The sequence below is a fragment of the Esox lucius genome, chromosome 13 (genome assembly GCF_011004845.1).
Source record: "Esox lucius isolate fEsoLuc1 chromosome 13, fEsoLuc1.pri, whole genome shotgun sequence".
NCBI lineage: Eukaryota > Metazoa > Chordata > Actinopteri > Esociformes > Esocidae > Esox > Esox lucius.
Window position 1 is genome coordinate 3,233,854 of NC_047581.1, and position 14,795 is coordinate 3,248,648.

Here is a 14,795-nt window from a genome sequence, read left to right on the forward strand (position 1 = left end):
GAACTCAAGTGCCGTCCTTTAAGCTGTTAACAGATCAGCATGACATACCTAATGGGAGTATGTTAGACTTTGTGTTTGATTACCCGGCCTCTAAAGTAAAGCTGTACAGTTTAGCCATAGGAACTGAATATACAAATGCAACAGTTGGGGTTGAATTGCATATCAACGACTGGGAAGTATTTCATCATGTGGTGCGTCTTGAAATGAAGAAAAGTATGAAAGGCTACACTTGCTATACAAGTATGGAGATCAAATGGGAAAGCCTATCAAGTTCCTCAGAGAGAACGCATTAACCATGCCTCTATGATTGTCCCAAATACTGCTTTAGCTGCAATTTTGAAGAGCTGGTCAAGCGATTGCGGTCGGTCAATGCAGGTATCGATTCATACCTGCATTGACCAGAGCCCTGAAATCCTTGGGATTTCAAGTTGAACCAGCTCGGATTCGTGGAATTTCAGAGGTTCTTTTAAATGAGTTGAAAGAATCAAACTCCATCACGGGCGACAACAAAATCTGTCTCCTGAAACCCATAACTGATATTTAATTGATATAATGTGCAACTGTTTATGTATGTTATTTCAGAGAACAGTCAGAGAAATGTTACAGATCTTATGATGCAAATTATTGAAAGAAAAGTGTATGACACATACAAAACTTTTTTTAATGTTGAACATGTGCAAAGAATTGAGGAAATCTTTGATTGTGTGCGTATGGCTCATAAATGGGTACAACTGATAACTTTAGATAATAATAATAATAATAAATGTTATTTGTATTGCACTTTACACGTGAAGGACACATCTCAAAGTGCTACAGGTGCACAGATAAAAATACTAAAACATAAGAACAGTTGAAAACAGTATAAAAACAAAATTATATTAAGAAAATGCATTAGAAAATAAGTAGGTCTTTAGTTTATTTTTTAAAAACCTCTAAAGACTGTGCCGACCTCAGGTGGTTGGGGAGGGAATTCCACAGTCGAGGCACAGCCGCCTGGAAGGCCCTATCTCCGATAGTGCGGAGTTTGGACTTGGGGACCTGGAGTGTGTGGCTGTCAGAGGAACGGAGATGTTGGGTTGGATTATGCCTTTTGATAAGTTCTTTGAGGTATAATGGTGCACTGCCGTAGACACACTGATAGGTAAGGAGACAGATCTTATACTCAATCCTGAGCCTAACAGGAAGCCAGTGGAGTTTATAGAGGATGGGTGTTATGTGCTCAGTTTTACGCACCCTCATCAGGACCCTGGCAGCGCAATTCTGGATGTACTGCAGTCTCTGAAGGCTCCTGCCAGGGATCCCGATGAGGAGTGCGTTGCAGCAATCAAGTCTGGAGGAGACAAGGGCATGGACCAACTTCTCTGCATCAGAAAGAGAGAGAAAGGGGCAATGTTCGGAGGTGAAAGAATGCACTCTTACAGATAAATTGGATGTGGGTGTTAAATGATAGGTGGGGGTTGAACTGAACCCCCAAGTTTGTTATAGAGGATGTAAGAGGAACATCATGGCCAGAAAATTTGTAAACGGTCAGGGGGAAGGATCGAAGTTGGTGTGGGGTCCCAATGAGGACCGAACCCTGAGGCACTCCACATGTAACTGTGTAGGGCCTCAACCTGGCTCCACCCAGGATGACATACGCAACTCTATCAGTCAGGTAGGACTGAAACCACGTGCTGTGTGTGAAATACCGATAAAGTGTTGCTGACGGTGTCGAAGGCGGCTGAGAGGTCCAAGAGCAGGAGGGATGGAAAACCCTGGTCAGCAGCCACAAGCAGATCTTTTGTGACCCTGACCAGAGCTGTCTCTGTACTATGGGCGGAAGCCAGACTGGAATTTTTCATAAAGACTGTGTGAGCGAAGGTGATTGTGGATTTGAATGTTGACGACTTTTTCAATGACTTTAGAAAGAAATGGAAGGTTAGAGATGGGCCGGTCATTTGATAGGGTTTATTAAGCCGAGGGTTGATAAGTGCAAATTTCAGAGAGATCGGAAGATGGCCAGTTTGCAGGGAAGAGTTTATGATGGTGGTGATGAGAGGGCTAAAGAAGGTCATATTGTCATGGTTCTGGTATCCTTTCTCCCTCTTCTGGCCACACTCGCTCTTACACACGCTCACACACACACACTCCCCATGACGCACACACACACCACATGCACCTTCATTCACCCTCAGCTGTTTCTTGTTGCAACCAGCGATCGCGCTAATTCTCCCACACCTGTTCTCTCTCCCCCCCTGATTGTGTTTGCTACTTCTAGCTCTCCTTTTCCCTGCTTCTTTGCCAGATTATTCCGTGAGTTTTCTATGCAAGAGGCGCTCCCTTTCACCTGTTTGTTTCCCTTCCTGCCTTAGTCCTGTTTGGATCTGCTGTATCCTGTGAGACCCGAGATTATACGCCGCTAGACCTGGACCTTTTGGTGTACCCTGCTTCTGTTTCTGGAATATCTCTTTAGCTCGCCTAACGCCCGTATCGCCAGCAATTTCTGTTTGTTATTTATAGAAGAGGATTTCTGTTCACCTGGACTGTTACTCTTTCATCATTAAAGACATTGCATTATTACATTTCATTTTTGGGTCCTTTCTCACCTGCTATAACACATATTTGATTTGATAAGGGATGTGGGAAATGGATCCAATGAGCACGTTGAGGGTCTCATGTTGTGTATGAGAGTCTCAACCTGTCTGTGTGTGGGGAGAATGAAATGAGAGAATGTTGGTACTGAGGTTAGGGGGATGGATGGAATGATGTTGCCAGGTATTAGGTTAGAGTGGATGGTAGTTATTTTTGTGATGAATGAATCAAGGAATGTATTACACTGGTCCTCAGTATTGTTATTTTGCCTTGGGTTTGGTGGACTGAGAAGATAATTTATTGTTTTAAAAAGCTGTTTTGAATTTCCTGGATTATTGTTGATGATGTTGGAATAGTATTGTGACCGTGCCTGACTGAGTAATTTGGAATATGCTCTTTGGTGCTCTCTATAAGCAATTTTATGGACAGTCAGCCCAGAGGCAACATAGCGCCTCTCAAGGACCCTCCCAGCCGCCTTCTGTCTACACAACGCACCAGTGTACCACAGAGCAGAACGTGTAAATGTTACAGTCCGAGTCTTGAGGGGCGCATGGGCATCAACTATCTCTTGCAGTCCAATATTGTAATGGTCGACAAGCGCGTCAGGAGCAGAGTGATAGGCGAATATGGCCAGGTTTTGTAGGTCATGAGACAAGTGTTCAGGGTTAATTTCTTTTGTTTTGCGAAAGCAGATTTTGTGATTAGGCTTATTAAGTGAAGTCAGAACTGAAAAATCTAATGATATGGCATTGTGATTAGATATGCCTAAATCATGTACATGAACATTGTTTACAGAAAAATGTGTTATAATGAGGTCTAATGTATGTCCTTTTGTATGGGTAGGTACTGTCATGAGTTTAAGTGTATTAAATGTATCAAGAAGTTGTAATAGTTCAGTAGTGTCTAGACTTGTGGGAGAATTAACATGGATATTAAAGTCTCCATGAATTTCCACATTGTTTGATGTGGTACACACTGACAGAAGTAGTTCAGTTAATTCTGAAATAAAACATGGGTGTGATTTAGGTGGCCGGTATATGAGAATGGTTGTAAGGGGCATGGGTTTTTTACATGTAAAAGCCAAGCATTCAAATGATGACAGCTTTGGCAAGGTCACTGAGGACAGGTGCAAATCAGAGCGATAAATAACCGCCAAACCCCTTCCACGTCCATTACCCCTAGCTTTTTCCAGGTATGAATAGCCAGGGGGGCACGCTTCATTTAGTGCAGAATACACTTCCGATTTATGGCAGGTCTCAGTGAGGCAGATAATGTCAAGCTTCTGATCGAAAATATAGTTGTGTATAAAAGATGCCTTATTGGTAAGTGATTGACAATTTAACAATTCCATTCTAAACATTAAAGATGGGGTCCACTTTGCCAGAGAGCGCAGAGCAGTAGAGTCCACTCCGCGTTTCCCAGGGCACGCAGTACATGGTTCCTCCAACAGGGGGCCCGCGTGTGGTTGGTTACAGTTTTTTAGACCTGACCCAAGGGTGCTCTGATGACAGATGATATCGTTGGTGTGAGCAGGTGCCTGCAGCTGTCCACAGGCTTGGAATTGAGCTCTCGGTGGTGCTCTCAGAGTAAACAAGATTTGTTTTAAGGATGGTATCTGATGATAGCAGCCGATTAGCCGATATAACGATATAACAGGACTTTGAAAGACAGGATGTGGAGAGATTTTACAGCTCATAGTACACATAGATATGTTGATGTGATTCAGGATTTAGTAATGAGTTATAATGATTGCTATCATAAATGTATACATATGAAGCCATCAGACGTCACATCTTGGAACACATTTGAAGTCTTTAAAATCCTTTATGGTTTGTTTCCCCTTCCTTGGAAGAAAACTATTTTCTTTAAATTAGAAAAAGGCGACATTGTACATATCTCAAAGTTGCAAGGTGTATTTGATAAAAAATACCAGCAGGGCTTCAGTGACAAATTGTTTACAGTGACAGAATGTCTTCCCCGTATACCACCGGTTTATAAAATAAATGACTATGAGGGTGAATCTATAGAGGGTACTTTTTATGAGAAAGAACTTCAAAAGGTTAAGATAACTAAAGACAAGGTATTTCACGTAGAGGAAATTATGAAAGGAAAGAAAGTAAATGGAAAAAAGCACGTATTCGTTTGCTGGAAAAACTTGTAATCTGAAGTATAAGACTCATAAAATCACAAACTCTACGGGGGAGTTATTCACAAGTGATTAGTAGATAATGGAAACCTCTAGGTTTTATCTGACACTGCCCAGAAATGCCTCTGGTGGCATATACCCAAATAATCAGAGCTCCAATTTCAGAACTACTTTTGCCAAGCCGATAGAATTGCAAGGGGCCTGGGAAGTAGGTCTCGTTGAGATAATATATCCACATAGTTGGGCAAATATCGTAAAAAAAAAAAGATTCTACAGAAGAGTTGAAGCCTCCTGTAGCTATCAAACTTAGAACCAGCTACTATACAAACATAGATGGGGCTGTTATGAGATGAACCAGGCCTTAAATGAGAAGGTTAAAGGCATAATTTTTGATTATGACATAGTTCAAAGGTGAGTGATAATTATTAGTGAGGAAACCCATTCCGCCATCATGACTCATGGTTGTTTAGCCTAAGTATTAGGTATGAGTCATATCAGGTGGCTACAGGCAAAATAAAAATTGTGCCCATTGCCCGTAGATATAAATGGTATATATGATATATAATGCTGTATACATTTTATAACATGTTTTTGTATATGGATATTATATCTTATCCAAGGGTCGGAGATAGTTTTGTGCCACTCCTACATACAGTTCATATAGAGGGAACAGACAGTGGTGTCGTCACAATTAATCATGCACAGCCACATGCACTACCGGTAGCGAAAAGGTATATTGAAAGCATTCAGGTTAAGATTAAGACAGATCAGAATCAAAATATAGTATTCGATTGGGGCAAAACTCAATTTTCGTCCCATGCGTTTTTTAAAAGATGTTACACAGTCCGCTCCTTGACCCTAATTGTGACATATCTTACCACGTTGATCAAGTGGGCAATGGGCTTCCAGGCTATTGTGGAACCCCTACCATGTACCGTTCAGGGTTGGTCGGTATATTCCATTATCTATTTAGGATGCTGATCCCATTTATGAAGAGCGGTTTTAGCATCGCCAAGCCACTTTAAAAAAATGTGGCAAAAAATATAGTGGGCAAGGTTTTTTCTATTGTATCTATTTCTGAGTGTCCAGAATTTTCTAAAAAAAAGTTTTACAAAAAAAGTTTTTCCTCTGCTGGAAGGTCCTGCCACCAGAGCAGAAAGGACATTTTAGATGTGGTTCAAAATCTTCTACAGTATTCATCTTGTGTAATCAAAACCCAAATGGCAATGTGGTACTGTCTGCTAGCAGTTCCTACTTGTCATACACCACCCAGAATGTTTTCATGAGTCAAACCTTTTTTTTTTAAAGATGGAACCCATTTTTACCCCTCAGAATTATTTTGTAGGAGGTAAATGCGCCTCTGTAGCTGGTCCATCAGGTTGTACAATGCACGACGTCCGTAGGCTGTTGTAAAGGCAGCAATCAATAAGTTGACCTTACCGGGGGACCTAAGGTAATTCTTTTTATACCTCCTCAGTAGTATATGTAGGGTATAATGTGTCAGAATGGTGATTTATGGGGGGCAGGACTTCTAGATTGATGTGACAGGTGGGGGGGACATCCGGTTTGTAGGGTGGGACTTCCGTTGTTACGTATGGACTTCCTGTATGATGTGTGTTAGGGTGGGACTTCTGGAGTGACGTATGCATGTCCGGTGACTTTGTAATTTATGATTACATTCATGTGTACGTGTTTGATGTTTTACAATGACTGATGAGCAACGCGGACAAGTGTTATAACAGGTGGGTTATGTTTGATGTTTAACAAATGGGTCTTAGGGTTCCGGAATTTTAAATTCCCAGGCAATAAATAAATGTTGTGTCAGCGGCAAGATGAATGGTGTTCAACAAAAGGGTGACAGGGTCCAGCAATTCTATAAACCCTCCAGGGTTTTATCTTCTGACAAGTGTTACAACAGATGACCTACAACCGGTGGTTGTTAACCTTTCATGTTTTATGGGTTGATTGGTGTGGTCTGTATATTTAAACCACGCAGACACCGGTGATGGTCATTCAGTCTTGCCTGAGTAAACTTACCTACACAATACAAAACATGGTGGATTGGGCGGCGATCAATGTTTTGGGTGAAACACCGTTGAAAGCTGACATCTTAAACGCAGCTCAGTGATTTGGTTAGAAATTACAATTGGACAGCAGAGATGCAATCAACATGGCAGCCCCGAAGAAACCGATGCAGAGTTTAACCCGAATCCATCAACTACACCAGAATATGTTGGCACAGGAATGAAAATTGGACAATGTTCCATGCTTTCAACCTAGAGCTACCGGAGGTTGCATTTTATGAATTACCCGAAGGCCATGAGTTTAAGTCCGGTGTGACAGATCAAATGGTTTTTAATGCCAGTTTATGGGATACCTTTGGAAAAACAAGGCCCACATAATGCGGTAGATGGGATGAAGCAGTATGACTGTTAGATTGGAACTATTTCCGGAAAAGGTCAGCAGGTTAGATTGTGACTGCGGACTGTTCGACTGACGAAAGACCCTGAAGCCCTGCCTTACGTTAACACCATCCTCAAACAGCATAAAAACAGACAGACCGCCTGTGACTATCAAGCAGTCGGAAGAATTTACGAAACATGTATCAAGATTACAACCATGCGGTGATTGAAGAACCCAAGGCTGAGGACTGGCTGTGTGAGGCCTGGGATGACAACGCTGAAGCCTTCTACGGAACCCATGACCTCGACAGCTCGATTCCACCGGCATACCCAACCAGAAACTACCATTGGATTGACCGGATTGGTGATCAGCTAGGACCTCTTAATATGTCATACCTTTCAAATACTAACAGGAGTTATCACAAAATGGACAAACACCTTGCACCAAAAGTTCATCAAAGCAACATTAGGTTTGATTCTGGAAAATGTTGTTGGGGCTATTCTCCACAAAGCATGCATCAGACGACTGAAACATGTTGGTCAAGGCTTTGAACGCATCAGGCTTTCACGCACCGATGACTGATGTTCACGCGGCCGCTGATAACCTTCTGCATGAGCTCAAGTTGGAGACGAACATTACACAGAGACTGAGCGAGAACCGGGATGAATACATGGACAAATTTAATGAGGGTGCTGTATGCGACGCAGTGGTGTCATGGTGCAATAAAAGCATAGAGTCTGTTGTCTAAGGACGGGTAACTTCAGTTCTCATGTTAACATGTATATAAACAAGCCCTATGAAAAATCTGAATGTTTGTTTAACTTTTCTGAATTTTTTGGATGTGTAATTTCAAAAACTCAAATACAACGATGTTAAACATGTATTAAACATGTATTCTCATTATTGCAGGAATGCTCTACAAAGTCTGAACAGGTTATGAAAAGCATTTACTACAACCCGGCAAACCCTGGTGCTTATGTGGGTAGAAAAGGTTTGAAATGAGCGTACTTGGAGAAAACCAGGGAGATCCTCAAAAATGGCGTGGCCGATGACTGGCTGCTCGCCCAGGATACATACACGCTACACAGGCCTGTAGCTATACATTTTCAAAGAAATAAAGTTATCGTTCATGATATAAATTCACAATTTCAGCTGGATTTGGTTGACATCAGTGCTTACAATGTGTAAAATGATAACATGAAATTTATGTTAACATGCATAGATGTATTAAACAATTATGCATGGATTTATGTGCTGAGAAATAAAAGCGCTATCGAGGTAAAGCGAGCATTTGAAGACATATTAAAAGAAGGACACCACAAAAAGTCAGAACGGACAAGGGGAAGGAGTTTTTCATTCACATCTTGAAATGTTAATGAAGAAGTACAACATTAAACATTTTGCTTCAGGAAATGATGTCAAAGCGAGTATCGTTGAGAGGTTTTGAGAGAGTCTTGTCAGATTTTCTAGTTAAGGAATTTAAAGTCACTATACTCTACAGTTTCATCCTCTTGGGCTAAACACCTTAAAACCAAAGCATTTATGCGACCACCAAATAAGGTCTCTCTGGACTCAAGGGGTTCTGGCATGCCAAAATTGTGCAGAAAAGCTCGAACTTCAGGATCTGATCTTTACAAGTGATGCTACTCGTGCTCCCATAATACCACCACTTTCAAACCTTAATTAGCCTGTAAGGATTTGAGCTCATCTTGGAACTCTCGATACATGTCTCCAAAGCTCTTTTGGGCTAAAAAGAGCATTTTTTCCTGTGGCAAAAAGCAAGATATCCAAACGTGAAAAAACACCTGTTGTACTTAAAAACTGTCTCAACACTATCAACGGCTGCATAGCCATCTACATGATAAGACCCAAACTTTCTCTCACCTTCCTTATAAAGATGTTTTTAGTCTCAGCCATGTACTCTAACCACTGGAATCAGCCACTTGAATAGGCTTTATACTGCCTCCTGTAGTTATCAGGTGAGGGCGTGGCTATAGATTCCTCAGTCTTAAAATTAGTATGATAGGCCTTCATGCATACTGATGCGATTGTAATACAACTCAGGGGGTCAACGCCAGCATCATTCATTACTTCCTCTCTGAACTTGAGACATCCTTCATGCAAAATAGCCACATCATTGTCCAATACAAAATCTCTCGTACCACGTCACAAACCTTTCTCTGTCATGGATTGACATTTGATCAGCCCCATACATTTCAGGACCAGGATAAGGACCAATGTAATTGAGGTTCTCCTCAGAAGTGAAAATGTGAGGAAAAAAATATTTTTTTCTTGAGTTTTGGAAGCCCAAAGCCTCTGGCATTTGAGACAGTTTCATGGGCAAGAAACTTAGGCTATCAATGTATCGCTGATCAAAAGTCTGATCCACAAAACACAACACTTTGCTTCCTTGGGTAATTCCTTGGGTAATGCCCTGTCTGACCAAGGGGCTCAGAAGAAGGTAGGAATCATAAGCTTGTGAATTGTGGGCGATTAGTGTATATTTCCTATATTAGGGCTTCCTAAAGTGTTTTAAAAACTGTACGGCACAATTGGCTCCCTTAGCCAATTGGCTCCCTTTGGTCATGCTAGACTTAAAGGTCATGCTACACACATATACTGGTAGGTGTAAGCCTGAAGAGTCATTTTGTGTAGTCATATAAAAAAAAAAATATGGCTTCTTTTTGAACAATTATTGAATATAACATTCAGAGGCTTCTCAAATAGACCAACGTCATCCAAAAGCCCTTTATATATTAGACAACACTTTATGGCACATTTGTGTGGTTCGGGATTTACATTTTTTAAGCTATATTAGGCATGACATAATGGGCATTTCTTATTGATTTCACACCAGCTGGCAAAATTAGCTGCCACTGGATGCCATGAGGCAAGCTTGTGTTTTTCATAGCAATAAGCTGAACGGGATGTACGGTTACAATCATGACACTTTGTGAGCTGCAGGGGCTGATATGGGCAATCTGCATCAATGCAAATGGAGCTGTTGTACAAACACGAATGCCCGCAGAGTGTAGTATAGCCTATGTGACAGGATGTACAAACAAATACAGCATCTGTAGATGGGGGGTAGGTGTGTTCTGGACTTTCGAGATGGCTGAATCATGTCTACTCTGATACAGAACCACAATTTTATACCTAGTAAGTTTCCACATTTTATTATATCAGAGAAAGCAAAATCTTGATAAATGGATAAACCTACACCCCTTTGAAAATCAATAGCTTTCTGTAAACCCTCAATATCGGTACAACCGGGGAAGATCAAATGTGCCAAACATATGGCAAAACATAAATTGTTGTTTGATTTCTGAGGGATAATAAGATGGGCCCTTTTGCTGTTTATTATTTCAGATTTCATCAGACTGAACCTTCCTCTTGCGACCACCTTGTAGGTTTCTCACCACTTGCACAATCAGTTCTAAATTTTGATCAGCTAAGATCGATAAATTGGACTGTACAAGATGTTCTATCATAGCCAGAAACTGGTCTATGTTTGCATCACCATTAACCATAACATGAGAAATATTGCCTTGAATAATATCCCCTCAAATTTCTAGCTGTAGTATATATCTAGCCTCAGCATAGAGAGTAGCTCTTTCTAACAGTTCTGTAAGCGTACCTAACTGATTGACATAGAAACCAGAATAATACATTTCATTAATGGGAGTAAAACTGAAATGCTGTCGGATATTGTTCAATATTGTTGAATTTATTACGATAAACAATATTAACATTTCTATCAAGACTATTGCCTTGTCTAATATATGAACTTGAATGGGGAGCATGTGGCTCTAAACGAGCTGGCTCTGGATTTGGTTGTATAGAAGACACTGAACGGGCTCAGGATTTAATTCCTTAATTTGATCAATCAATGCTTTATAGCCTTGCTATTAAAGCACTAGAAAAGTATTTTCGAAAACGGTAATGTATTTAATTTTCATCTTCATCGCTCAATGAGTAATTTGAATGGTTTGGTGTAGATTCTTCATCAGTGGTTATATCAGTATCAGAATGGTTGCGTGGTACTGTATTTCTGTTTCTGTTCTCCTTGTTAGTCTGTGTATTTAAGTTAATCCTGCCCCAGTGTTTCTGGTCGGTCATTGTGTTGTGTGTTGTTACTGTGGCGTTCCATGTTCCAGTGTTTATTCTGTTTTGTATCTTAGTGCACAACACTTTTTGTTTTCTTTATGTTTACATTAAAAGCTCAGTTTTTCGACTCTGTGTTTGCCTCCGTCTCCTTAAATTGTGACAGACCTGATCAATGGTGATATTCACAACTTCACCACTGTCCCCTTGCGGGTCATATTGGCCATCACAACCTTCTCTGGTCTCAGATCCATCACCATGGCCACCTTGGGGTTCTTCGGAAGATGCAGCTATGTTTTCATGAAATAGAGCGAATTAATAGATGCCTTGTAGTACAGTATAATATATCACAACGTCTTTTATTACTTACCATTCCTCACAGTTCGTGTGTTATGAAAGAATTGGTCCAGCATCTGTTGGTTAAGGCGCCCCTTCTGTAGAGAGGCACGCGTAGGCCTATTGTTTTCCGACGGTTGATCATCTAACTCTGCAATTTGATTTTAAAACGAATATTAATAAAATTATGCATGCTGAATTTATATATATTTAAAAGAAAAAATAATAACACTATACATACCATATTCAAAAGTATCTTGAGCCCATCCGTCATCATTTAACCAGTCGAAGTCTGTCTCTCTGTCCGGCACAACAGGCGGCTTGTCTGTCGGTACAAGTCTTGTGAATTGTCTATCTGAAATCCTGGGGCTGTACAGAATGGCAGTGGATCATCTTCCTCTCTTACACTAAACTTTTCCACGGATCTGCGGGCTACTTGATGGGATTGTAGATCGTAAGGACTATACAGAGAACTGGATCCCGTGGGGGCGTGTCAGCTGTAATCACAATATTATCGTTTTAATTATACATAAGTAGTATTTGCCATTCATTAATTAAAACTTACAGTAAATTATGCATAATTTGTTTACTTACGAAGTATCTGGACGGAGATGAATTGCCTTCCTCGATATCCAATACTTCTGCCCGTGAAGTTGTTGTTAAATCTATCACTCCTGCTGTCATGGTGTGGTGAGCAGCAGCGCTACAGTGCCATAATTTCTCAAGTTCCCATATCTCACAAACACATCCCGGACTGTCACATGTTTTCAATCTTCCACTCCAGGTCCCAATTTGTATCGTTTGTATGTGTTTAAATATTTCCCCTCTGCTCCCCACATTGTGGATCATTGTTGCTGTTGCTGTCTGTATCCTGGTGAGAGTTGTTTGTATGTTAGTTGTTAAGTCGCGTTGTCGCGCACTTTATTTTCAGTCAGTAGATTAGTTATTGTTTTCCGTTCGTGTTTGGTTTGTTTGTTTTTTAATAAAACCAACGAACGCGATATCTGCCTGCGCCTGGTTCCTTCAACACTACACCACGACAAAGTGTTACACCTGCAAAAGGCATTTTTGATAAACTTATTAAAAACAAAAGCAAGAAATATACTATTTCATCATAGTATTCAGCAAATGTAACTCTTAAAGAATACATATAATATCATAAAACTTACCTTTTGTTCAAAAAGGGAATACTGGTCTATTAGGAACTCCGTGACTAAAGTTTGGATACTGATTTTCCTGTTTACCTCTCCAGGCTTATAAAGCCAAAATGTATCTGTTTTACTGCCTTTTACCATAGACTGTATATATAATGGACGACGCCCTTTCGCTCTTTTCCATTGGTGAAAAATGAAGCCACCAGTGTCCTGATACGACGCTGATATCTTGGACTTGCGTCTGCGCAGATAGCGATCTTGGGACCAGTTCTGCGCAGTAGTTATGCGCAGTAGCGAGAAGGAAGTAAAGCCGTAAAGCCGCGAAATCAACGGCCCCACCCCTGTGCCCCGCCCTCAATCTCCCTCGCAGAATGCGCATACCGTAATCAATCGCAAGTCCAAGTACAGTACAACTGTAACGACCACCCCTGCCATCCCCTCTGTCTACCGTTCATCCTCCCCGGAGTACTAGTTATGTTTTGTTGTTATTGCTCTTATTACATTCAGTCCTGTCCTGTGTTATAGTCAAGCTACAAGTCCTCTACCTATCTCTGTGCTATCAGCACCAGAGCACTGTGAACAGGTGTTTCCAGTTGCCTTGTTAGTATGGTATTTAGCCAGTGTTGTTCAAGGACTGTTTGTGGATTATTGTTTCATGTGCCGTTTCTAAGCTTGACAAGTCTTTGTTTTGGACTATTTTCCATTAAATTATTGTTGATTGCACTTGCCTCTGCTTCCTACCTAAGAAACGTTACAGAATAATCCACCCATATGGAGGCAGCTCAACAAGAGGATTTTTCTGGGGCTCTTGAAGAAAGAGACAGGGTGTTGCGTCAACACCACGACAAGCTGGCTAACCTAGAGGTAGCCATGGATGAGGTTTTGCATAGGCTACGACGCATGGACACTACCAGTGCTACCGGCTCACTCAGTTCTCCTTCCCAGTCTCCTGTCGTTGTGCCTACTGGTAGTCACAGCGGAGCCGACCTGGCCCTACCCGAACGATATGATGGGCACCCTGAGCGTTGTAGGAGCTTCCTCCTACAATGTGATCTGTACTTTACGCACCGCGCCAGCTCCCGTCTATCAGATAGAGCCAGGGTTGCTACTGTAGTCTCAGTGTTGACAGGCAAGGCTCTAGAGTGGGCTACCGCTCTATGGGAAGGTGAAGGACCCGAACTCGACAACTATCGGGACTTTGTGGAGCTCTTCAAGGCGGTTTTCGATCATCCAGCGGTGGGCAGAGAGCGAGGCGACCGTCTCCTTCATATTCGTCAGGGAAGCAGGACGGCGGCGGAATATGCACTAGAGTTCCGCACTCTATCATCAGCCAGCGGCTGGAACGACACCGCCCTGCTTTCGCTGTTCCGAGACGGACTACGAGACGAGGTTAAAGTGGAGTTAGCGTGTAGGGACGACGAGGCCACTCTGGACCAGCTTATCGCAATGGCCACCCGTTTGGATCGTCTGTTACGTGCTCGTCGGAAGCCTGCAGGCCGCACTCCTCTAACCCCAGTCACCCCCCCCTTCGACGAGCCCATGGAGATGGACTCAACCCGCCTGTCACCAGGAGAGAGGAGACGCCGCTTGACTATGGGTCTGTGCCTTTACTGCGGGGAAAGCGGACACCTGGTCTCTCAATGCCATCATCTACGCGGTCCTCAGCGCTCTCAGAAGGCTTCTCCTTCCTCGCCCCCAACGGTAGGACTCACTCTCTCTGGTCTCACGTTATCCAAAAACGTCCTTACCTTTAACGTTGCCCTGATTGACTACCCCGCCTTGAGTCCTATAGCGGCCTTAATAGATTCGGGGGCAGCAGGGAATTTTATTGATGAAGGCCTGGTGCGCTCGTGGAGCATGCCAGTAGAAGCTTTGTCTGTCCCTATCCCGGTATTGGCTGTGGATGGTAGACCCATCGGCAGCGGTAAGATCACAGAGCGCACCACACCATTGACTATTAGACTGGGTGACCATCACACAGAACGGCTCAGGTTGTATATTATTCCATCTCCTACCCATCCTGTTGTGCTGGGTATGCCCTGGTTGGTGAAACATAACCCCACCATCTCCTGGCAAGATAG

General features: G+C 42.1%; 1 protein-coding gene and 1 long non-coding RNA gene across 2 annotated transcripts in view; one reads left to right on the forward strand and one right to left on the reverse strand.

The window, feature by feature from the left end:
• cmya5 (cardiomyopathy associated 5) overlaps positions 1 to 14,795 on the forward strand; it is a 102,510-nt gene that overhangs the window by 53,709 nt on the left and 34,006 nt on the right. The window lies entirely within an intron of this gene.
• On the reverse strand, positions 11,472 to 11,874 carry LOC109615492. The gene is made up of 3 exons (XR_002196477.1): positions 11,802 to 11,874; positions 11,595 to 11,711; positions 11,472 to 11,514 (listed from the first exon to the last, which is right to left on the reverse strand). It is a non-coding gene; the product is annotated as an uncharacterized LOC109615492 (long non-coding RNA).